The 25,891-nt window shown below is 45.8% G+C and overlaps 1 protein-coding gene and 1 long non-coding RNA gene across 2 annotated transcripts in view; one reads left to right on the top strand and one right to left on the bottom strand.

Annotated features, from left to right (window-relative positions):
• The window catches only part of LOC146869955 (testis-specific serine/threonine-protein kinase 4-like), a 678,484-nt gene that overhangs the window by 439,973 nt on the left and 212,620 nt on the right, over positions 1 to 25,891 (top strand). The window lies entirely within an intron of this gene.
• Positions 530 to 25,891, bottom strand: part of LOC146869956 (uncharacterized) — a 28,113-nt gene continuing 2,751 nt past the window's right edge. The window contains exons 2-3 of the long non-coding RNA XR_014981588.1: positions 22,893 to 23,061; positions 530 to 891 (exon numbers count right to left, since the gene is read on the bottom strand). This is a non-coding gene — a long non-coding RNA (uncharacterized LOC146869956). The remainder of the gene's footprint in view (positions 892 to 22,892; positions 23,062 to 25,891) is intronic.

Consider the following 25,891-nt stretch of genomic DNA (forward strand, 5'->3'; position numbering starts at 1 on the left):
AAAAAAAAAAAAACACCTCAGAAGAATATATTTGGTTGTATATTATTTTTTAGGAGAAACCACGACTAGATGCCGAAGTGCCAGCCACCTTGCCAGGCTGATGTGAGGGAGAGCACAAAAGCAGACAGGGGTTGGCAGGGACATCGCAGATCAAATCTTTTCACAACTTTTGTTTGTGGACGAGAGGCGTAACTGTGAATAGTGCAGCAGTTGCAGTGGCACTGAGCCCCCGACGTTTTAGGGGTCCAATGCCCCTTACTACGCAGCCAGCGGCTGGCTGGCATCTTCCGTACTTGCATTAGGGTTTATTGTCAGCTTGCCAATAAATCTAAACACAAGGCCCCCCTTAGTATACTTTGAGGTCCAAGAGAAAGGGGGAAGGACTAAACAATAAGGGAAAAGCTCTTTCAGGACCTATATAATTTTGTTTGAGACTACAAGGAGTTCTCACCTGCCAACAGCGAAAGAATTAAACAGAAAGATACATATATTTATTAACAGTTTTTATTTATATTTTTTTAAATTTTTTAAGTATTCATTAAAAGGATTTCTCTATTGTTCTCATTGCTTGGTCACATATATATTCTCATTTGATAATATCCAAAAAACCCTAACACATGATCCCGTGGCTAATCATATAAAAAAACACAAATCATACTCTCACACATACCTCAGTCATACTCATATTAAAATATAGCACTAAACATTTGGTTGTTTAACATAGTCTCCAGGACAAAGAAATAACAGCAAATACAGTTATATCAGGTGGTATCGAGTCTCTGGGGACCTCTCCTCTGGATGGAAAGGGGCCTACGCGCGTTTCGGTGACAAGACACCTTCTTCAGGGCCACCAACAGGAGGGGCAACAAGCCCTAAATGATGTGGGGGAATCTGTAAGGGGTTAGATATAATAATTATAATTATAGATAAGGCAGGTAATGTATTTTGAAAAGTTTTTCTTTAGACTTCATACTATAATTTTTGGTCAAGGATAACTCATCAATTTTAACAAAAAACCAGCAAAGAATGGTTCTGTATGTGTATAGCTTATATCTTTAGAGTGACTAAAAGAATAACCCCTTCACCAAAAACACAAGTGAAATTCAATAGTAAATAGAAAAAGGAAAAGGAAAAAGGTTTATAAACAACAAAGTACCTTAATAATTTGATTCAGAAAAATGTAATTTTTGACAAAAACCAGTCTTGCTCGGTAACTGCTTTTTAGGAAATTCTGCGTCTGTGCTGAGAAAATGTTTATAGTTGATATTCTGACTTGCTCTGAGTAATTACAATGTTATACATACTCTACGTAAAAGGAAAATACTTACCTTTACAAAGATACTCTTAGTTTCACTATTATAGAGGACATGTAGAGGTGCAGATAAATTGCTACCACTTCTATCTTAGCGCAGCGTCCCAATGGGTCCGAGATGTAGATGTGGTTTAATACGTTCTATGGAGAGTGTCAGAAAATAGAATGAAATCGATTGCACCATATAGATAGTCAGTCTGATGTTTGGCTTAGCTGTGCAGCATTTACACAAATGTGTCTAGTCTCTTACCCTTATGCGGGCTTCAAGCGTCCCAGAATAGAGGTTTCTAGTGGATCCTTAAGATATTTATTGCGGTGCTCTGATTTTGTTCGATCGGTTTACTCTTGCTGGTAATCTCGATGTCTATAGAAAGAAGACACGCATGTTTGTAACTAATCAGGTCCTGTCGTTACTGATTGCGAAAATCGGTTGGTAGGCTAGGCTTCTATACAGAGGAAACACATCTGTTTGTTACTACCCAAGTCCTGTCTTTTCTGATTAAAAAAAGATGAATCTTTTATTTAATTTATACTACTAGCGGTTAAATTCTACGCACATTCCGAAGCGAAAAGCTCGTTCCTGTTTAGAGTACCCGGATTTTAACAGGTAAATACGATCTAGCGTCTGCGAGCTAAATTCGTCACAGATCTGAAGTTCATGGGAAGGGATTCTACGTGGCGCCACTAATCCCGCAGACATCTAATGCCAAATATTAGGTATATCTTATTGACAAAATTTAAATGCTGCGTACCTAGTGTCAAACCATAGCAGTATTTGCCAGCGCTTATTCGATGATTACAAAGTAACGACTCACAAACTATTCAGTCTTAGTGACGAAATGTATCCTAAGGCTTACCTGACATCCGCAGAGTACGGACCTCACGGGTACGTCCACTTCCGAGGAACAATCAGGGTGTATGGTGTTGGCGCCAGTTTTAAACGAAATACTGGGCGGATGATTGGCCAGACAATGAATCACATGGGCTTTACGATTGGAGCTAAGAGTGATTGGCCTAGTGAGTGGTCACGCGATGTATTACGCGATCACCGCACAGATATCAGCAATCTAGTACAAGGTCTGATATGTTGGCGCAGCCATTTTGTAGTGTGTGAATGGCTATGGTTTAGCTGCATCTATTAACTGCTTTTAGCGAGTATAGTCGTTATATAGTCTTCGCAGATGTCGAGTAACGATAGTCTCGTTTTTATAGATATTTATGTACCAGCCAAACAGATGATATTGGTTGGAAAAACATTTCATATTTTCTAAATTTAGATATAAGTGCTAAGGCAACACGAGTATAATGTCATCTGCCTCAGGCTTTTTAGAAAAAGGATAAGTATCTCAATATCGATATTTTTACTCACCACATAGGCATTATATATACACACAACCACACACAAATGTGATTATTATACTGTATTAGTCATCCGCTGGTGTGGCATGGACTAAGGGACTATTCAGAGAATATATGGATGCGATAAGGTTGAATTAAATACAATGGCGTAAATGAAGATTAGGCTAGTGGCTCAGCCATATGTCTAGTGGGCATATTAAGTAACTAGCCATATAATTTCCTCATTAAGCCCATGTCGTACTGTATCGAAATAGAAAATCCAAAAGGATTCTCGTTCTTTCCTCATCTTCTCTGTGTCTCGTCCCGCTTTTGGAGTGATCTTCTCCAATATCAGCCACCGAAGATCTATCTCAGAGTGGTGTTGGTCCAGGAAATGATTAACCATTGGAGCTTGTCTTTTTCCCGTTTTGATTGCGGATTTGTGTTCGGACAGTCTTGTTCTGAACTCACGGCTTGTTTCTCCTATGTAGCCTAGTCCACAAGGGCACAATATCATGTAGACTAGGTTACTGCTTCTGCAATTAGTGTGGCTCTTCAATTTAGCTGTTTTAGAGCCATAGTTGCAGATTTGGGTGGTGATCGCTGAGGGGCAAGCATGGCAATTACCACATCTGTGGTTGCCTAGGATGGGAGGGAGTCCATCAATAGTCATCTGCTGTCCTTGTCGTAGTCGCGGCCTGCTGTGAACCAATTTGTCTCTAAGGTTTGTATTTCTTCTGAATGCTACGATGGGGGGAGCTAGAGCACTATCTTCTTCGCAGACATTCAGTATTTTCCAATTCCTGTGTAACACCTTCTAGATCTTATTGTTCAGACTAGAATGGTTGATTACGCAGACGATTTTGTCCAAAGCTGGTTTTTGTCTACCAGAGATTAGGGCGTCTCTGTTGTAATACTTAGCACGCTTCATTGAGTGCCTCACTAATCGTCTGGGGTATCCTCTAGCGAGGAGTCTTTTATGGAGTTCTTCTGCATGGATATTGAACTCACTTATGTTTGTACAGTTACGCCTGATCCTTAAAAATTCTCCAAAAGGAATGGAGTCCTTTTGACAACTGGGATGGAAGCTGCCATGTTGTAAAATTGTGTTTTTCGCAGTTGGTTTTCTAAAGAGGCTAACTGCAATTTTGCCTCCACAATCCATAATCCAGATGTCTAGGAATTCCACTTTTTCTGTGGAGTATTTAGCTGTAAATTTAAGGTTTACGTCGCTAAGGTTAAGCCATTCAATATATTCTAGAAGATTTTGTTCATTTCCTGTCCAGATGAAAAAGATATCATCTATAAATCTGTGCCATACCTGTATGTTTTCGTAAAAGGGGGCCACTTCATTAAAAATGTGCTTAAGTTCGAATTCGCCCATATAGATATTCGCTACACTAGGAGCACATGAAGCTCCCATACTGGTGCCTTTGATCTGATGGAAAAGTGTCTCTCCAAATTCAAAAAAATTGTTATGGAGTACTATGTCCAGGCAGTCCAGTATGAATCCGTTCGGTCTGTTACCCGGGGTTCTAGTAAGGAGCGCTGCCACCGCTTCTAAAGCTAGATCTTGGGGGATGTTTGTATACAGAGATTCAATATCTAGTGTAACTAGATATTGAGTCTTATGATTGAACGGCAAGTGCTCTATGGTCGTAATCATGTGTCCTGTGTCTTTAATATAGGAAGCATACAGCTTGGTAAGGGGACAGAGGAAAGTATCTACATATTTTGAAAGAGGCTCTGTGCAGGAATTGATAGAAGAGACAATAGGTCTCATGGGAGGATTGTCTGCATTTTTATGCGTCTTAGGTACTCCGTACAGAGCAGGGACAACTGTATGTGTCTGATTTAAAAAGTCCAGCTCTTTTTGACATATATAGCCGTCTCTGAATGCTCTAGTTGTGCAATTTTCAATCAGTTTCTTTAATTCTGGTAGGACTGATCTATTAGCCCTACAATAATGATCTGAAATCGATAGCATGGATTTCATTTTATCATTATAGATGTCACTATCCATGACGACTATACCTCCTGCTTTGTCGCAGGGTTTAATGGTGATGGAGTCATTGTTCTGTAGGTTATTGAGGGCAATTTTCTCCGAGACCGTTAGGTTGGAATGGGTAGACGGGATATACTTAAGAATTCTTTCAATTTCTTTAAGGACTGATTTTTCGAAGATTGTAAAATTTAAAAAAATATAAATAAAAACTGTTAATAAATATATGTATCTTTCTGTTTAATTCTTTCGCTGTTGGCAGGTGAGAACTCCTTGTAGTCTCAAACAAAATTATATAGGTCCTGAAAGAGCTTTTCCCTTATTGTCAGCTTGCCAAGCCACTGGTGTTCAAAGGTTCAATGTCGTCTTTTGTTCTCGCTGGTAACCCTCAATTACAGCCTAAAATAACAGCCTCCATTTTGGTGAATCCAGCACAACACAAAGTGCAAAAAAAACAGGCACCGCTTTAAAACCAGAGAGACACTGCTGTGTAATGTTAAACTGGGAAGTAAAACCGAGGAAAAAAATATGACTGGAGACTTACACAGTGATACGTTTTAAAGCCGGGCTATGTCCCTTTCCACCTCTCCTGCTCCTACGCAGAGTTCGCACAGCGCCCGGTGCGGGTGGCAAACTAACAGCGCCTAGAATGCAGCTCCAACCCGCAGTCCACTGTTAAGGTCCTAGCGAGGATTCCTGGAGAGAAGCAGACTCCTTGAGGACCAATAAGACAAAAAAGCCCCCAAGTGCCCTCTTTCCATCCACTGAAGAAAGTGGAGCGGATTGCCCACCCCAATCCGAATGAATTGGTGTGCACTCTGTCACCATCCTTGTGACTCTTTCCATCCACACCAGAGTACAGAAAGATAAACACAACGAAAACATAACTAGTGTGCACGGGGGGAAACAGACACGGGCTGAGGGGACAGAACGCGGAGCCCTTACCTCAATTGACCATCCTGGCTCCTGCCACCTCGGAGAGAAAAGATGCGAGTCCCATTCAGAAGTAGACATTGGAGTTTCACGGGCTGAAATGCAGATGTGTCTGTCCAGTTAGCAAAGGGGGGCTCAGTGCGGCCAGGAGCTGAGGCAGGAGTGGGAAGCGCAGAGAAGAGGAGGGCGGGAGGAGAGCGCGTCTGTATGTGTGTCTGCATGCATGTGAGCTGAGGGGGTGGGGGGGGGGGGGGGAGTGCTAGATTGAGGAGGAGAGCGAGGCAGCAGATCTCATGATAGCTGTACTTCCCGAGTCAGTGCTGCTAGGCGGAGACAAAGTGTTTTTGGCCGGGCCGGGCTGGGTGGGGGGCCACGGGCTGCAGTTACAATGTGGTGCTAGGGGTCTGAAGCGCCGGCCTGGGCAGGCCTGCGTGTGATTTTTTCGGCCTTGTACCTCCTGCAACAGGCCGTTTTAATGACGGTGCTCAGAAAAAGGCTTTTAATTTTTTCACCGGTTGCTGCCCGCCCGCCCGCTTCACCTTTACTCCCTTGTGTGGCCCAGCTGGTCGTCAGTTGGACGCCATTAGTGAGTCGAGACCAATGCTGTAGTCACAGGCTCAGCAGCCAGTGACACGACGCTATGAATAAAAAATATCCTACAAGAATGATAAATACCTGTGAATAAGTGACAGGCACTCAGAGCAAGCCACAGTATGTATGGGCCAGCGCCATAAACACCACCGCCTTTCTCCGAGGTCAAGCAGAAATGCCTCGGAGAAACGCAGCGGCGTTTTCGGATTCGGGGCGTGTTTTCTTTCTCTCCTCTTGCCATTGACTGGAATGTTTACATTCCAGAGGAGAGAAAGAAAGTAAAAAACACACCCCCGAATCCGAAAAAGACGGGGCTTAAACGGACAGACGCCCCTCTCCTCCAATGGCTGGCTTCCGTTTAGGAAGCCAGCCAATGGAGAAGAGGGGCGGGTTCAAGCCCCGTACTGAAGTCATTAAATCTCGCGAGCGAGACTGCACAAGCGCAGCCTTCGCTAGCCGAGACCTAAAAAGACAACCAAAGTAAAGGGGCCAGTCCTCATGGGAGGTTACAAATGAAGACAAGGCGGTACTAAGGAGGGACTAACAAGCCTTTTAATGAATCAGAAGCCAGCATTTACGAAGGGCAATGACACAAGCCAATGACAAATATGGGCGGAGATGGAGCAGGGTTTCTATTCCATACTCCAATACAGCATGCTGCAGCGCAGCGCATATGCTGCCCGGGCTCAACCAAAAAAAACAGCAGTTTAGAGGGTAAGCAGGTGTAAGAGATTTAGATCTTCTTCACCACCAACTAAGAAAAACTTAGGAACCGTCTGCCCTGAATACTTTAAAAGGATTCAGTCTAAGCTACTAAGAGGTTTGCTGCCAGTATGAGATCCAGCAACCATCCACTAAAAGGTGGTGGACTGCAAGGTCCCCAGGCCCACCCACAATATTGGTAGCCCTATTGTAGTAAGAATAAATGCCAGCTCATTCACTGTCGTCCATGTGGACTTTGTGTAGCGTCACCACAGAAATCCATGGCACTCAATGATAAGGTGGATGGGGACTAATACTCTGAACGAGAAAAATTGCATTGGCTCACAGGAACTGAATGTCCATATTCTCGGCTTCCCACTGGAGTTTATTCCAGCACTTGGCTGACTATTTCCAGGAAACTGAAATCATCCTGGATTGTGCAATATCACCAGCCAACCTCGAAGCTCCATCTCATTCTGGCACTCTTTACAGACTAAATCATCCACAGTGGATCATTTCAGCCCAGGAAGTTTGCATGTGTGCCATTCTATCCACTTGATCATTCAAACTCACTCTAGCACACTGGTCAAGCCCTGCCTACGGAGTCCATCAAACGATCTTTCCGCTGGTAGGAGAACCCAACAGTACAGTAGACAGTGAGAAGCAATACAAAGACAGTGAGCACCAATGCAACCTACAGGAGCCAACAGGGTCCAGCTAATGCATTTACCAGACTACTGACTTTGTTGGGAGGGTTTATTATTTTTCTAAGGCCAGCATCTCAATGTTCACTATCTGGTAAAGTTGATAAGACTACGGAAATTTCCCACTGCTCACACGCTGTGTACATTCATGATGCCTCTAAGAAGAGCTCAATTAAGGGAAAACAGTTGATGAGCTGTTGAGCACTGACAAACATCCACCTTGTATTATGTCTTTTCTGGCTTTCATTTGAACTTTTAGGACATGCAAAGAGTAGCCTTTGTCTCACTTTCTATGAAGGATACAAGGGATGAAAGGGACAGACTGACTGGCCTTGATGGCGATCTTCCCATTCTCCATAAGACAGATCCATCCACGTCTCATATTTCTGCTATATTGGGATTTTAAGTAACTAATTTCTATAGATGGCTTTGACCCACAGCGCAAGAGCACAGCAGATAAATAAAGTCCTGCACCATAGTCTTCAGCATCTGATTAAAGCGTCTTTTTCTAAAATCGCTCTAGGAAAGGATTCTATGATTTAAAGAGCTAATCAACCAAAATGTGGTAGAGCCTCTGAATTAGGGTGCTGGAGAACTGAATCTAATACAGACTCCTCTGGGAATGCTCCCCATGTATAACACTCCATGCAGCAGTGAATCTCATTGGCACTGGTTACAGGTATCCGATTACCCAACAATAAACAGAAATCTTTATTTGCTACTTGCACACTTCAAGGCTAGAGAAGCCCATTAGAACCATCTTCACCTTGTTGAACCTTGTGGCTGGGCATAGGATTAAGGTTACTTTCATCGTCTTTAGTGGCTACTGACCTGAGAATGATTTTGTTAGCCACCCTACACATCTCAGCTCCATATTGCTTGGATACTACCGAGGCTCATTCAATCAATCAATCAATCATAGCATTTATAAAGCGTACTACATACCCGCGAGGGTCTCAAGGCGCTTGGGGAGGGGGGACGCTGCTACTGTTCGTAGAGCCAGGTCTTGAGGAGTCTCCTGAAGGTAAGGAGGTCTTCGGTCTGCCGCAGCCGGATGGGGAGGGTGTTCCATGTCTTGGCGGCGAGGTGGGAGAATGATCTGCCGCTGGCGGTCACTCTTCAGATGCGGGGGGACGGTGGTGAGGGCGCGGTCTGCGGAGCAGAGCTGGCGGGTTGGGGTGTAGAGGCTGACTCGGCTGTTGAGGTACGCTGGTCCGGTGTCGTGGAGTGCCTTGTGTGCGTGGGTGAGGAGCTTGAAGGTTATCCTCTTGTTGATGGGGAGCCAGTGCAGGTCTCTCAGGTGGGGTGTGATGTGGCTGCAGCGAGGGATGTCGAGGATCAGGCGTGCAGAGGCGTTCTGGATGCGTTGTAGCCGTTTCAGGAGTTTGGCCGGGGTTCCTGCGTAGAGTGCGTTGCCGTAGTCCAGGATACTGCTGACGAGGGCCTGGGTAACCGTCCTTCGTGTTTCGGTGGGGATCCACTTGAAGATCCTGCGAAGCATGCGGAGGGTGTTGAAGCAGGAGGAGGAGACGGCGTTGACATGCTTCATCATGGAGAGGGTGGAGTCGAGGAGGACCCCTAGGTTGCGTGCGTGGTCGGTGGGTGTGGGGGGTGCTCCTAGTGCAGTCGGCCACCAGGAGTCGTCCCAGGCCGAGGGGGAGGATCCGAGGATGAGGACCTTCGTCTTGTCTGAGTTCAGCTTCAGTCGGTTGTTTCTCATCCAGTCGGCGATGGCCTTTATTGCTTTGTGGAGGTTGGTTTTGGCGGTGTGGGGGTCTTTGGTGAGGGAGAGGATCAGCTGGGTGTCGCCGGCGTAGGAGATGATGTTGAGGTTGTGCGACGTGGGCGAGTTGTGTCATGTAGACGTTGAACAACGTAGGTCTGAGGGATGAGCCTTGGGGTACGCCACAGATGATCTCGGTGGCTTCGGAGCGGAAGGGGGGGGGGGGGGGGAGGCGGACGCTCTGAGTTCTGCCGGAGAGGAAGGAGGTGGTCCAGTCCAGGGCCTTCTCTTGGATTCTGGCGTCGTGGAGGTGTGTTCGTAGTGTGCGGTGGCAGACCGTGTCGATGGCGGCTGACAGGTCCAGGAGGATGAGGGCCACGGTTTCGCAGTTGTCAAGCAGGGTCCTGATGTCGTCGGTGGCGGCGATGAGGACAGTTTCGGTGCTGTGATTGCTGCGGAACCCGGACTGGGACAGGTCCAGGATGCTGTTCTCCTCGAGGAAGCTGGTCAGTTGTTTGTTGACGGCCTTTTCGATGACCTTCGCAGGGAATGGGAGCAGGGAGATAGGTCGGAAGTTCTTGAGGTCCTTGGGGTCCGCCTTGGGTTTCCTGAGTAAGGCGTTGATCTCTGCGTGCTTCCAGCTCTCCGGGAAGGTCGCTGGCTCGAAGGAGATGTTGATGGTTTTCCGGAGATGGGGTGCGATAGTGCTGCTGGCTTTGTTGAAGATGTGGTGTGGGCAGGGGTCTTCCGGGGATCCGGAGTGGATGGTGTTCATGATCTTGATGGTGTCGTCGTCGTTGATGTTGGTCCAGGTGAGCAGGCGATTGGTGCGGGTGGTGGTCGTGGGAGCGGGGGTCTCAGCGGTTGCCGGGGTGGGGACGGCGTAGAAGCTGTCGTGGATGTTGGTGATCTTGCGGTGGAAGAAGGTGGCCAGCGAGTCGCACTGGTCTTGTGGCAGCGGGATGTCGTTGGTGTTGGAGCTGGGGTTGGAGAGTTTCTTCACGATGTTGAAGAGCTCTTTGCTGTTGTGTGCGTTGTTGTCTAGGCGGTCTTTGAAGGAGGTCCTTTTGGCGGATCGGATGAGGTGGTGGTGTCTGCGGGTGGCGTTCTTGTGGGCTGTGTAGCTTTCCGGTGTTCGATCGTGGATCCAGTTTTTTCGAGTTTTCGGCAGGTTCGCTTGGAGACCTGGAGGTCTTCAGTGAACCAGCTGGCTCTCTTGCAGGTGTGGGTGTTGGAGGGCTTCTTGAGCGGGGCGAGGGTGTTGGCGCAGTCATCAATCCATTGTCTGAGGCTGCGATTTTTCTTTGGAGGGGTGGATGGGCTAGACAAATAGCAATTCCTTACCTTCAGAGAACGAGGAACAGCCCTGTGATGGTAACGTGGACTACTTTGAATTGACCTACTTTACTTCCAAAATGTGTTATCAAGACCAAGGACAGAAGGCATCTGGAAAGTGGGGAGATCATTGTTTTCATCTCTCTTCTCATCAATATGAAGGGAGCATCTCTACCTTTTCCTTATGAAAACTACCATGCACAAGAAACGTGTCTCCTCCAACGCTGTACTATCTCTGCTTAAAGGTAAGATGTTAGGAGCATCAAACCTATACTAATTGCCAACAAACACATATGGGCTTGTACAGCGTACTTTAGTGACAATGGCTCCGTTTTGATGAAAGGTTACTTTCCTGCCCCCATGGCCTTCTGTAGCTGTGTTAGTGTCTGGCAGCCAAAGCCCATGTTCTTCATTGTGTTGAGTTAGTTGTTACCAACACCATCAGAAGGAAGCACTGCTACTTGCCGTGGACTTTGTATAAGGGTCTTGTCATCTTCCTATTGGAGATGAGCACAGGCAATGGGGGACTGAATAAAAATTATTTGATAACAAGTTCATGCTTTACCAGCTGACCTGGTTTCGCATAGCTAGTCGCATTCAAGCCTGGCTGCTCCTGCATCCTGCAGGCACTCATTTATTTACATGTTTATTCGTTTATCGAGTTGGGCATTTGCTATAACATTGTTCCTAGTCTGGGCAGCTGTCATTATTCTGCTCTACCTTTCCAGAGCGCACGTGATCACCTTATGGGTTGATTCCTCTTAAATGATCTTGTGCATCATCCTCAGTGGTAAATGCACTATTCTCTTACACCTGCATCTTTTGGGGCCGGTCGCCAACCTGCAGACTTGTTTCTTGTAAAAATTGTAAAAGATAGCACTTCTAGCAAATTATTTGATGGCTAGTGTTGGATCTGACTCTATGATCTTCACTCGCTACAAGTGTGGGTGGGATCCTTTTTGGGGTCTGCTGGGTTGCGTGACTGCACTTTGGGCTTGGAAAAAGTGTTTTCTGTCCCTCTCCATCTAGTCACCCCATCAGAAGGATGTAGTTCCAAAATGTTGGTATTTATCAGGAGAAGGCTTGTTGTCCGGTCTTTTAGTTGCACTTTCTGGTTTATCACCTGGGGATGTGAAGACTATGGACCTCATTTAGAGAAGGTGATAATGGAACATCTGCCAAAAAAGCTGGATATCCTATGAACTCCTGTCTCTACTCTTCTACCAAAAACCAAAGGAAATGATGGACGGAGTGTTGAACATTGCAAGCACTCACCCCCAGTCAACTGATCTGGGTTTAATCCATCACCGTTCTTTAGCCCACTCTGCCACCCCAGTTCAGACATGGTCATATGCAAATCAGTCTGACCCTGTGCCTCATGGGAACAGTCCAGCCCGAACTGCCAAGCCACGTCTTCCCTGGACCGGAAACAAGCTTCCTAGGACCGGTTTCTGGCATTTCAGCCGTCTTCAGCCAGGCTTGCTTGAATCCAGTGGCAAAGTGAACAAGGGACTCAATTCAATTCAATTCAATTAAGCTTTATTCGGTACAAGTTAATGACCATAAAAGCACAATACACAAACATGATAAGAAAATACAAGGGCAAGTTATAGTAGACATGAAATAAATTAATCAATACTAATTAAAAATTAAGAGTATTTGCACCCTTGATTAAAAACACATACTTTTCCTGGAATTGATGCATTTGTTTAAAAAGGTTGCAGTATAAAAACAAATATCCGCAGATTGCAAGTTAAAAATCAGTTTCATTGCATGCTCAACTGTCCGTGTTTCATATTTAACAAACATCGGTTTGAGAAGGGCAATACGAAAATTAGAATACAATTTACAAAACAGCATAAAGTGCAATGTACTTTGCGTGGAAATCCCGTCACATCTACAAGGCCCATATGGATGTTTTTTCATTGTTGGATGGGCTACCAGATGGTGCACCATTCCAAATCTGAGTCTTGTTAACACAAATTTATGCGACGGTCTAGTGACCAAGGTTAAGTAGACAGGAAATCCATCCGTAGATAAATATCTGTTATAAAACGTGACAGTGGACAGAGTTCCGGCGGCAACAGCCCTCTTTCTCTCACCAAAGGCCAGAAAAACCCTTTTTTAGCTCGACTTTGGGGATCAGTAAAACTGCTTTGGATCATTTACAATGTTCAGGTTAAAAATATCTGAAAAACATACAATAATGTATTTTATCCAGGGTATTGCTACAAATTTGTCTAATCGCAGACAGTCCTGGATAATAGACCTAGTAAAAGACTTCTCATCCTTCAGCCAAATAGACCGCCAGGTCATCAAAGGCCTAAGGGATAAAAAGTCAAGTAGATAATTAACAGATAATTCCTGATGACTCAAGACATTGGAGGCCGATGCGGGCAAGCATAGAAGTTTTTAAGGAAAAAAATTTCTTCCAGCTGCAAGTTATGGGCGCAATGATAACCCCAAATTCCTGCCCCATACAGTGCAATTGTTACACATCTGGCCTGGTAAATTTTAAGCATGTCCTCAGTCCTACGGTCCCCAATTTTAGCGGCAAATCTAAAGATGCCGTGGGCATTTCTAGCCATTTTGTTGCGTATATTATTAAATTCATAAGTCCACTTCTTATCACTAGAAAAGGTAATACCTAAATAACAGAATTTATCCACTTGTTGCACCTTTACATTGTCAATAAAATACCCTTTCATAGTCTGTTTTGGACTCTTGGGACCACAGATCATGGTGTACGTTTTTCCTTTGTTAATAACTAATTTCCTATCTTTAATAAAGGATGCAAAGCTATCCATCAACCGTGCAATCCTACAGGAGTTCTTGATAACAAAACAGCGTCATCGGCGTATAATAACACCGGCACTGAGACACCATTGCTCATAGGAGCATCTGCGTTAACTTCCTTTAAAATAGCATCGATTCCAATAATAAATAAAATGAATAAAAGAGGAGCTAAAACACAACCCTGCCTAATACCACGTTTGACACTAAAGTTCGGGGTACATTCTCCCTTCCTACCAAAACGCACACAGGTTTTTAATTTCTCATACATCCTGGCAAGAAAGAATATTATACCCTCCGGTGCTCCCATATTCAACAAGGTTGGCCACAAAATTGAGTGGTCAACCATGTCGAAAGCGCTGCTTAAGTCAGCGAAGCATAGGTACATAAGGCCGGGTTTTGCATCACTGTACTTCCCGATCAACAGTTCTAAATTGACACATTGATCAAGCGTACCCCTGCCTTTCCTAAAACCATACTGGCTGTCTGCCAGAATACCATCCTGTTCCGCCCATTCTTCCAGTCTTACAAGCATAATTCTACTCATAACCTTTATAGAGGAGTCCAATAAGGAGACAGGGCGATAATTCTTTGCATCAGACCTGCTTCCTTTTTTGTAAATTGGGGCGATAATAGACTCCCCCCAGGTTGGAGGGGGCTCAATACAAACAGCAGCATTGAAAACAACGGCCAGCAGGGGCCCCCAGACTTTAGGTGCGGCTTTATAGACATCAATCGGGACCCCGTCCGGGCCTTGAGCCTTCCCGCCCTTACTCGCCCGAATTCCACTTTCAACCTCTTCCACAGAGATATCGAGTGGCAAAATAGGCCAACTAGATGAACCAGCATCAGTAATTTTACCAGAGTCAAAAATAATCGAAAAATGGGTAATCCAGCCTTCGCTGGAAACATTAGCTGTTAACTCGGGTACACTGGCCTCTTTGAGAAATGGAGAGTTAACCGTTGCCCAAAATAGTGAGCAATTAGAAAGTTCTGCAGCTTGGTTACGTGAATCCCAAGCTTGCTGCTGTAGAACCCCCTTCCTAGATTTAATAGCGTTTTTATAATCTAACCTTAAGTTTATGACTAAGTTTTTATCCCTAGGCTTCATTGCTAAAGCCTGCTTGAAGCTAGTCAGAGCTGCCGAACAGGTGTGATCAAACCAGCCAGGTCCAGTTCTTAAACAACCCCTGTTACGACCGGAAAACTTGGCATCAATGGCAGTGTTGATCCCTTTAAAAGAAGATAAGACCCGCTCATGGTCGAATCTATTTTCTAAAATAAAAACAATGTCTACCAAATTCCCCTTTATTATAGATGTGGTCAATTCTGAAGCTTTCTCCCCTACCCACCTAAGTCTTACCCCGTTAGCCCGATGAGCTGCTATATTATCAATTGTTGTCCCCACTTCTACATCACTCTCCTCCCACAGAGACATGGCCACAATAATAATATTGTGGTCACTTGTGACCGATATTTCGATTTCCAGTGGGGCAAATCAGTCGACAATACTAGAAGATACTAACACATGATCAATCACGGAGTTAGAACGCCAATTCTTAAATGTAGGGATGGGTAAACAGTTTCCGTCCTTACAGCAATCCAATATTTCTAGGTCATGACATCCCATTAAATTATTCAAGATTTCCCCATAAGTATCATGACCGAAGTGCGGTACCTCCCATACAGCGTTATTAGTGACCCCACATGCCTTTAAAGGTAACAATTCACACAACGTAGTGTTAAAGTCCCCACACCAAATAATATCAAATACAACGTTAGATTCCGAACTCAGAGTATCAATTGTATTGGCCAAGTCTGTTACTATTCTACCCCTGGTGCTGTCGAATATATTATTATAATAGTTGATCAGAAGAATATTACGGCCTTTGCCTTCAGAGATCCAGAGCATCTGAACAAGATCACCCAACGGTATATACTTTTTCACCAATATTCGGCGATGAACCGATATAAGTGTAAGTAAACTCCCCTTAGCTCTTCCAGGTCCCTCTCCCCGTGCTGGCAGATTATATGACACAAATCCCTCATAATCAACATCTCTTTTGCACCAGGTTTCTTGGAAACATAAGATGTCATACTTGTTGATAAAAGATTCCCAACCTGGGTCTCTACCCTTAGATTTTAAACCGGCCACGTTCCAGCAAACCAATCTGGAACATGCGCCTATTCTGGTAGCATTCCTAGTTACAGGGCCAATAACATATTCGGTAACAGTGGCCCCCCCAATAGATTGCCCCAAATTGCATGGATCCACAAGACCCTCATGGACGGTATCTGCCTGAATCAAAAGGGGCGTGGGTGGTGTGACCGTAAATATAATTTTATCAACACAGTCGTCTACACCAAACCCTTTAATCCTCCCTGAGTACATCTCACTCTCTTGTATAAGTCAATCATTAGAGTCCAGGGAACTAAGGACATGAAATCTATTTTGGGTTGGAATACCAAAATGAGGTCTATAGGTAGCCGGGTGAGTAATGGTTCCGCTACTCTCGCGTTGATTGCTATTAAGATGACTATAAAAGAAACCTAGCGATCGGGCACATATATTGACATCAGAGGTTGGAAGGGATGCAGCTCTTAGGAGGACAGTGGCAACATGTTGTGGGTGTTTAAAATTTACAATCACACAATCCCCCTTCGAGCTTTTCTTAGAACTCCCTATCCATTTAACTCTCCTGGTAGTCAGGACTTGGTCAGAAAAGTTTAATGGGAAACCGCATTGCCTATTCAACCATGATAAACTTTTATTTTTTAAAGAGTCATGTGTTTCTTGGTAACCCCTTCTTTCTAGTGGTGGGACATTTGTTAATACCACCACATACGGTGCACACTCGGGCGGAAGATTGGTAACCTGTCCTCTATTAATTTCTTCCCAGCCCTCGTTTTTAATAACAGTAGTAACCTGATTGTCACAATGAATTGGCACGTGAGGTGATATGGGGTTAGCTATGACATTTCCTTACTGCCTGTAGCCTTAATAGCAAGAATGCCCTGGGTGTTGCATTTACTATTAATTGTGGCAGTAGTTATTTGTTCCTGGTTCTTCCAAGGCTTTTTTAAGAAGTCCGCCTAATCTCGCAACTTCTGCCGTTAAATCTTCAATTTTTGACACAAGAGGGTGTATAATACCTCTGATCTTTAAATCAATAATATCCACTAAGTTCTTTGTCGTATCAACATCTAAACTAACATTGTTCGACTTAGCAGCCACATCTATTTCAGGTTGTTTTAATGGTGAGGCTACCCGTTTCCTTACAGTTCGTGTCCCCCCCCATCTTGTTTTGGGTTTTCCTACATGTTCTAACTGCCCGCACTACTGGGGTAGGGCAACGTTGTAGTACCATATCAGGGCAATCCTCTAAATCCACTAAAATGGGGGGAGTCTGCTCAAGGTCGGGCAGTCCCTCCACCACAACATCCACATTGGTAATATTAAATCGACTGGTCTCATCCAATGATATAGGAACAGACGGGCCCTGAGTAGGGGTTACCGGTGGTGGAGAAATGCTTAACCCTAATGACTGTCGCCTTTCAGTATTTATTTTGCTCACCACCTGCACCAAGTAATTGTCCATGGTACGTGGCCCAGAAGGAGCCTTCTGTTTCAACATACTGATGAGAGACAACAGCCCGAAACAAGGCTTACTGAATTGAACTAATAGTTATACCATCAACTGGTAGAATTACTTATGTAAAACAAATATGACCTAAAACAATTTCCCACACGCAATATAATGTGTCACAACTCACTGAGTGTTTCTATCCTTCAGTCAGCAGTCTCATAGGGTCAGAGTCTCCGGCCCAGCCCAGCTTCCTCTGGCCTCTGAGGGCCACAGAGGGCCCGCCCTTTGCCTGGGCTTAGCCCGGCGCCGCCCGCGCGCGTCCCGCGACGCGGAGGAAGCCGCGATCTTTTGTGCGCCTCCGGGCGCGTGGGCAGCGTCACCGGGCGCTCAGGCGTCTGGGGGTTGAAGTCCTCCTCCCGCAGTGGCACCGGCAGCAATGGCGAGGGAGACACACAGGCCACAGGACCCAGGAGCGGCGGCAAACACACAGGTAGGGCAGGACACCACTAGAGTCTGCGAAGTCCCCCAAGCGCAGATGCAGTCCTCTGCGTTTTAAATTTCCCGCTCCCCCGAGGGAGCCACGATCTTTTGTGCGCCTCCGGGCGCGTGGGCAGTGTCACTGGGCGCTCAGGCGTCTGGGGGTTGAAGTCCTCCTCCCGCAGTGGCACCGGCAGCAATGGCGAGGGAGGCACACAGGCCACAGGACCCAGGAGCGGCGGCAAACACACAGGTAGGGCAGGACGCCACTAGAGTCCGCGAAGTCCCCCAAGCGCAGATCCTATCATTTATTAATTACAGTTCCTTCACTGGTGAAGAAGAGCCCCGCGGTGTGAAGCACGGATCAGGAATAACACGGCCCAGCAAGGGACTCACGTCTGAGCATACCCTGCCAACTTATGGCGAGCAAAGCAAAAACCAAAGGAAATGATGGACGGAGTGTTGAACATTGCAAGCACTCACCCCCAGTCAACTGATCTGGGTTTAATCCATCACCGTTCTTTAGCCCACTCTGCCACCCCAATTCAGACATGGCCATATGCAAATCAGTCTGACCCTGTGCCTCATGGGAACAGTCCAGCCCGAACTGCCAAGCCATGTCTTCCCTGAACCGGAAACAAGCTTCCTAGGACCGGTTTCTGGCATTTCAGCCGTCTTCAGCCAGGCTTGCTTGAATCCAGTGGCAAAGTGAGCAAGGGACTCACGTCTGAGCATACCCTGCCAACTTATGGCGAGCAAAGCAAAAACCAAAGGAAATGATGGACGGAGTGTTGAACATTGCAAGCACTCACCCCCAGTCAACTGATCTGGGTTTAATCCATCACCGTTCTTTTACCTTCATTTAGTGTGTGGGTAGATGTGTCTTTTCTAATGGGTGAGCAGCAGCTAACTCAATAACGTGATAGCCTTAAATATGTCCATAAGGTGGCCCCTTCTGTGGCCATTCCTCCAGCGTCCATTCTCTTCGGGTGTGCCATTCTAACCATGGTGTTCCTGGCCACAGAAGGTTCACAAATGTCTCCTAGGCACTGGCAGAAAAGTCGCAGTTCATGGTGGACATTAGATATATTATTCCGAAGATGTACCCCAGCTCTGGGGGTCCATATTCATTAACAGAATAAGAATGACAGCCAGCATGGGATGGTGGACCTGATGCTAAGTTTTTCCATGATACAGCTCCTACCAAGGTTATGTGAGCCTTTCAAGGGAAAGATTTTGCTGACATGCCAGGCTCCACTAAATTCAAAGATTAGATGAGCAGGGCACATCCTCTGTCCAAGTTGACAGGACCAATGATTAGACATTGATTATAAAGTTGGTGTCCAGAAGACGTGTATTCAATGCACAGAAGTAAGGGAAGGTGCCAGGCTATATATGTTTTATTAGCTTGATGAGTCATGAGGGTGAGATTACAATCAATCAAAAAGCCATGATTTGGCTTTGTACATGATATGCAGTGTGAATCAGTCCATGTTCATAGCCTAGAGAAATGTGTGCTTGTCTGTTGGCATTGACAACAAGAAAAAACTCTTCACAGTGCTCAGTTCCAAGTAGGCCTTTTTTTTGTGGATGAAGAATGAAAGATACTCTTTCAAGTGGTTAATGTTGCTGCAATTTTCAAATTTTCAAATATAGCGCAAGCCCTGAGAATTAGAAATAGATCATTATGAGGTTGGAAATGTAACTGCCAATGCACAGACTGGGATGTGATGTTTGAACTGGCCACTTGCTAGTGTATGGTGTTACAGCTTGTATATTCTGCATGTCAGGATGTGGCACTGTTTGATTTACTAATATTTGTGTTTTTTAGGTCTCGCCTGAGCAAGCGCATGCGCTGCTCTGCGATGCATTTAGTTAGGGCTTTTAAAAGTGCTGCCACACGGCGTAGCGCTTGCGTGCACGCGTGCAGCCGGCAGCTTTCAGCACCCGCGGCGCCATCTGGAGCTTTCACTTTTTCCGCTGCTGTGCGCGCACCACTCGCGTGTTTGCCGTCGCGCTCGCACCCCTGCTTTCATTTTTGCCGTCTTGTTCCTTTGAGGTGCACTGTTTACACTTATCCCGTTTTTCTTTTTCCTTCTATGGCATGGTCCCATGGTCACTGAAAAAAAAACCAAATCTTTGCAATCACAATACTTGGAGCGATTACCACTCCCAAGCACCCTTTACATTTTCAGATTAACTCATAGCTGCATTTGCATTTCATTCAGCCAAGCAGGCACCCTGGTGTGAAGGACTGTTTTACCTGTCTGCACTGTCTCTCTTTTTTCACAGCACAGTGACTCAACATCAGCAGAAGCATTTTACCGATCATAGTAAAGCGGCCCTGACTGGTGTCTTTTTCCAAAAGGAAAAGCACATTTTGGATTCCAGGCAGAAGCGAGGCCTGGAAATGTGCGACCCCCTTTCCATGACTCCAGACCCCCCTGGGGGTCGCGCCCCACAGATTGAAGACCTCTGGATTAGGGTTATGACGGTGCGTTTATTAGGCCCCTCCCATTTGTAGGAGTGCCCAAGAAATGCCTGAGTTAATCAGAAAAAACATATCTCTCCTAAACAACCACTTCCCTCGCCCATACTGTACCGATTCACTCCCTGTGCTCTCGTGCCCACCACCAGGGGGACGAATTGTGGGGCTTTCCAGTGTTCTAATATGCTTCCTGACACTCCCCTGCATGCATATCTTAACTTCCAGGCATTTGGACACTATTTAGGAATTGACATTCATTCTCAATCCATGCCGGGCTTTGTGGAAGCCAGTCTGCTCATGCTGGAAACTCCATTACCTAAAATCTCCTGCTCACTGCTTCGTCTCCACCCCTGCAGGCCAAGGATGGGTGGAGGAATTCAGCTCACCTGTGACTGGCTGCTGCTGGCCTGCTCACACCTGATGCATGTGAGTACTGTGAGCTCTTTTAAGCCCCAGCTCCCTACAGGTCAAGGTTGGTCATTGTAGCTGTATTCCAGTGAGACCGATTCTTGTTGCCTGAGCTGTTTGATATTCCTTGATTCCTGAGCTAGTTAATCCTTGTTCCTTAATTCCTGAGCTATAGCTATTCCTTGTGCTTGAACTAGCACTTGACTCCTGAGCCTTAGCATTCCTTGTTCCTAACCTGCAGCAGTTTCCCTTGTTCCTGAACTAGCACTGCCTGCAGTGCTACCTTGACTTCTGAGCCTTAGCATTCCCTGTTCCTGAGCTTCAGCAGTGTCCCTTGTTCCTGAATTAGCACTGCCTCCAGTGCTACCTTGACTTCTGAGCTTTAGCTCCATTCTAGTTCCTGCTCCTGAGCCTTAGCACTCCTTGTTCCCGAGCTAAAGCGGTTTCCCTTGTTCCTGAACTAGCACTGCCTACAGTACTACCTTTGCTTTTCAGCTTTAGCTCAATTCTTGTTCATGCCCCATCACTGCCTTCACTGCTACTTTGTTTTCTTGAACCTGCACTATTCTAGTATACCCTTGTAGCCTCCCCTTTTGTGTATCCTTTTCCAGTCCCAGCCTTTCTTCCCATTTCCTTGGTTCCAGTTCCTAGTTTGCTGTCTTTCTATTCTGCTGTCTTGCTTCTGTTGCCTTGTATGTTTGTTACCTGCTTTCTGCCAAGTGTGCCCTGTGATTTCCTTCCTTTCCTGTTAAGCAGTCCTCCTTGCTAGCTCCTTGTCTATAGTGCTTGTGTTTAGTTCTACCTCCTTGCTGTTACTGCCTTGCATGTTCCTGTTTGATCGCCAGGATCCGTGGACACTGCTGACTACCTAGATGGTGTTTCTTGTTCACTGTGAGTATTTTCTTTGAGTTGCAATTATAACATCACCATAGGTATAAGCTCTACAGACCCTGCCTTTGCATGCATATCCTATATGTGGGTATTTGTAGTCCGTATCTGTAACAGCAATTGTGGGTGAGAAACTTACTAAGCTTCAGTCTTACCACGTGGAGCTCCTGGATGCTTTACCCCATACTCCCGTTTACTGTTAATGTTGTTTCATATATATGTCTTGCACATTCGTCCTTGGTGTAGTTTTTCTGAATGCTAAATCACCTCATGAGTGCCTGTCCTATCTGATTCTTAGCCATCTTGTTTCTTCATGCAGGCTTACCCTTTGGATCCCTTTTCTCCTCTGACTTCCTCCTGTATGATCCTGGGCAGCGATGTACTCCTGCGCACTTTTACTACCCATTTCCCAGTCCTTGCCCAAGTCCCTGACTGTGTCCCGGACAGTCCCTGACACATACAAGCACAATTGAGAGGAAAAGGGCGATAGTGCAATTTGGACAGTCCTGTTTGAAATCCCATAACAATGCCAAAATGAGTAACAAAACGTCTAATTAGTCAGCTTTAACAATAAGTTATCATTTTCAAATCCAAAAATTGCTAATAAAAAGGTGCAAAGTAATTGTTTTGTAGTCCTTCATTCAAAGAAACTGCTAGTTCATTTTATGTATAATTGAAATGTTTGAACGATTATTATGTTTTGCAGCGTCATCTGTTACTCATTATTAACATTGAAGCTGAAAACAGCCATCGTGTTTGCTATCTGCTGATGGTGGTTGAGGCAGGCATCTGTTTTCCTAGTCCTTCCTCAATGCCTATGTTCTTTCCGGTAACCTTGCACTTCCTGTCATACAGAGCAGCTCGAAGGCAGAAGCTGTTCGAGAGAGCATTGTAGTTCGGGTGGATGAGCAGGCAGCTTAGAGGCTCTGGTTATTGATAACTAAAGGTGGAGGTATTAATACAAAAGCTATAACGGGCAGGAGGGGAGCTATATAACTTGCAAGGTGTCTAACTTTTAGGCCATTTAGATAGGCAATACGTTTCGGAGCAAAGCGACAATGATTGAACGAGGATGTGTTTATCCAATGGGCATTGATAACATTGGCAGATTGTTATCAATACCACTGAATGAGTGGCATTGATACCACTGGATAAAGGCTTACAGCTACAATTAGTTGGATTATTGCAATGCAATAGGTCTTGCATTTGTTAAAATTAGAGCTGTTAGGATTAATATTGCCACCATCGGTTCAGCTTTGCGCACCTCCCTGCCGAAGAACTACTAAACCCACTTGTCATACAGAGATCCGCTTTCCTGCTTGCGTCTTGTCACGAAATTTGTGTTTAAGAATGGACTGCACGAACTATTTCCTTACATAATGAACAAAACAACACAATGTCTACCAATTTGTTGTTAAAAAGAAACCAATTTTAACTGTGCTGCAATCCTGACGGGATTTTTAAAACTGCCACCTGCAGTGTTTACAAAATTTCCTTTTTGTATCCATTCACACCATACTGCCATAAAAAATAAAACACTTGTTTTGCAACTGAATGTTGCTTTCTCAGGGCTTAAATAATCCTTTCAAATGCACCTTGTAAATTGCTCACCTTTCTGTGAAAATCATTCCCTATTGAAAAAATGTTCATGATATGGCATCGGTATATTCAGTTGATGGGAGTTCCCCGCCTGGGTGTCCCCGTCTTGGTGTACTTTCCTCGAGACACAACGTTCAAGCAAGCTTACTTCTTTTTTTTTTATTTTTTATTTTTGAAAGACCTTTATTGAGAGAAAAAACAAATACAAATCAACAAAGAGCCCTGGGGGCTCACACATACGGTACATTACAACTTACTGAAAGCACAGAGGATACATTACAGAAGGACTGAGGTCTAGTTTTAAAAGTTTTCCTTGTAGGATAGACATAAGCAGGATATCGTAGCACAACAAGTCAATACTGGTGTTGGACAATCAGGATAGATAATCTTATAGCAGAAGAAAACACCAGAGTCGCTGCGTGGCACCCAGAAAGGAACGTCTAAACCCCAGGGAAGGAAAAAGGACAAAGAATAGAAGGCCCATAGAACAAAAAGGAAAAACAAAAAAGAAAGCAACCCCACCCCCCAAGTACCCCCCACCCTGCACCCCTGCAGCTGGCTACGGCCTGTCCCCCCCTAGCAGTGTGCCTGTCGCCCAAGAAAAGGAGTCCCGAAATATAGAAAGTAAGAAAAAGATAGAAGCCGAAGACTCTCATAAAATTGAGAAAGGTGGGGAGGAGCCCACTATTCGTCCCCCAGCTCCGCCATCTCGCACCAATAATAGCAACAGTAGTCTGACACCCAATAATAATAACATGCCCAATATGACGAGAAAACTGGGGTCACAGCAGCAGCGCGCAGGGTAAGTAAGGCAGCAACACCCAACCGAAACATCCAAAATATCAACAAGGAATCTTCAAGCCATGATTGATAAGCGTAAGCCCCCGCAATAGTCTTCTAGCACCACCGATACATGTCCCGGTCACTCAGAGAAACCTAGGTCCCCGGCTGCCCCACTCGCCAGAACGGTGCAAAACATTTATCAACGGAGGAGGGCCAACCCATGATAACAAAAATAATCGACAGGAGTGTATCCGGCCATCGCTTCCCGGACCCCTATGCAAACCATACCCAAAGTCCAGCTTCCTCGTCAGTCCAGCACAGTCCCAGGAATGTAGTGACCGGTATCAAGGCAAGAAAAAGACAAACTCAACCCTGACCCCTACGTTCCAGTGCGCCAGCAAAGTGCAGTTGCGGCGTAGCCCCGTAGAGTAGGAAGAGCATCCGATGTGACCACCTAGAGAGATGGCAACAGCCAGTAATCGCCATCCAAAGCAGGACAGTGTTATCCCCAAGAGTGCAGTACGGGCAGGCGTACAGTGATAGCCCACCGAAATTAGGCAACTCACTCCCGGGCAACATGTTCAAAGTAAGCAGAGCAATCTTGTCAGCAGCACCCGCTGGCGGTGGTAGTCCTGGCATCCGACGGCGAACTTCTAGTTTCCGTCCAAATATAGAATGCACTGTGTCCTCCATAGTTGCGACAGTCCGAGCGGCGGTGATGTTAAGTGCACTCACAGTCAGTTCCTCTACGTCTCCCCGGAGAGGCTGCACACGACTGCCGAGTCCTGGGCTCGGCGATCCGCTCCGCGCACAGCCGCCCGTCCGGTCAGCCAAGGAGAGATCGGGCACAGCGTCGTCCAACCGGCGCTCCAGGTCACGGGCGTTGGAACAAAAAGCAGCTCGCATAGCAGCCAAAGCTTCCAGGACGTCGCCGATGCTCACGGGCATAACGTGAGAGGAAGAGATGCCAGCTCCCTGTCCCCGGAATCCGCAAGCGTATGGCGACCCTCGAGCCCAGTCTTTAGCATACATGTCCAGGCGTTGTTTAGTAGGTCAGCTCCCAGAAAGACAGGGCCAAACCACGGGGACAGGGCAGCAACCTCTAGTCCAGCGCCACGCACAGGGACAGCACAGTGACGGTCCAACCAGGCGCCGTGTATAAGCGCCGATCACTCAATACAAATGGCCCCTTCCATTACACTACGTAGCGAGAAATCAAAGAGAAACTTCCAAAAAGGGGGGATACATTTGTTGCATCGGTGGTAGTAAAGCAACGTAGCGGCGAGACTCCAAAAGAAACTGTTGCGCCACTTCTGAGGATCTCGGTGGTTTGTCGTGTCTCGCCGGCGGTTTCAGATTCTCATGTAATGGCCGCTGCTGTTGCCTTCCAGCCGGACGCTGCCGAGAACAAAGGACCGGACCCACTCAGCAGCCGTCTGCAGGAGTTCAGGGCATTTCTTCATTCCCGGTGCAGGAGGAACGACGGGGAGCCTACCATCGGATGCAGCGTCGCCTCCCAGACCCGTTACCGCACAACAGGCACGATTCCGCAATCAGGAGAAGAAGCGGTACGGGAGGGAAGCGGACGAGTCGGCGGAGCCGAGGGCTCAGGCGGCCATCTCTGTTGCAGGCTAGGCTCCTCCCCTAAGCAAGCTTACTTCTTGAGCAGGCTTAAACCTCCGAACTAGTAAGTATTACGCTCTCATTTTAAGGTGCTGAAATTCTATACTGCTAATAAAATGATTTTCGGAAAAAACTTTCCTGCTAGATTCAGTTACCTTTCTTTATCCCAGGGATGTGGAATTCCTATAGCCCGACGCCCAGGACATATTGCTTGGGGTCATTGGCAACAAGTTTTCATGTGCACTTTGAACTTGGGACAAGTAGGTCCAACCCCCTGCAGCACAAACCCTTTGGCAGCCAGTTTGCAATGCCACACAATGCATCAGGGAAGGGCACGGTCTGCAGCTAAGGTAATATTTTTGCCCATATGTTAATGCTGTTCAAAATTTATTTATGGTTTAATTTATTATTAGGATGAGCGCTCTAAGTAAATGTTGTAAGGTCTAACTGCACTACTGACAGTGTTTCCAGTATAAAAATGTGTACACACTTTTTCAAAGTTTAGCAATATGAGGCTATGTATAATGCTCCCGGAATGCTCTGATTTGATGCAAATATTTGCAGAAGCTTGAAAGCAAGATTGAGTATTCTTTGCTTTCAAAATA

This window comes from Triturus cristatus, chromosome 1_1, assembly GCF_964204655.1.
Source record: "Triturus cristatus chromosome 1_1, aTriCri1.1, whole genome shotgun sequence".
Lineage (NCBI taxonomy): Eukaryota > Metazoa > Chordata > Amphibia > Caudata > Salamandridae > Triturus > Triturus cristatus.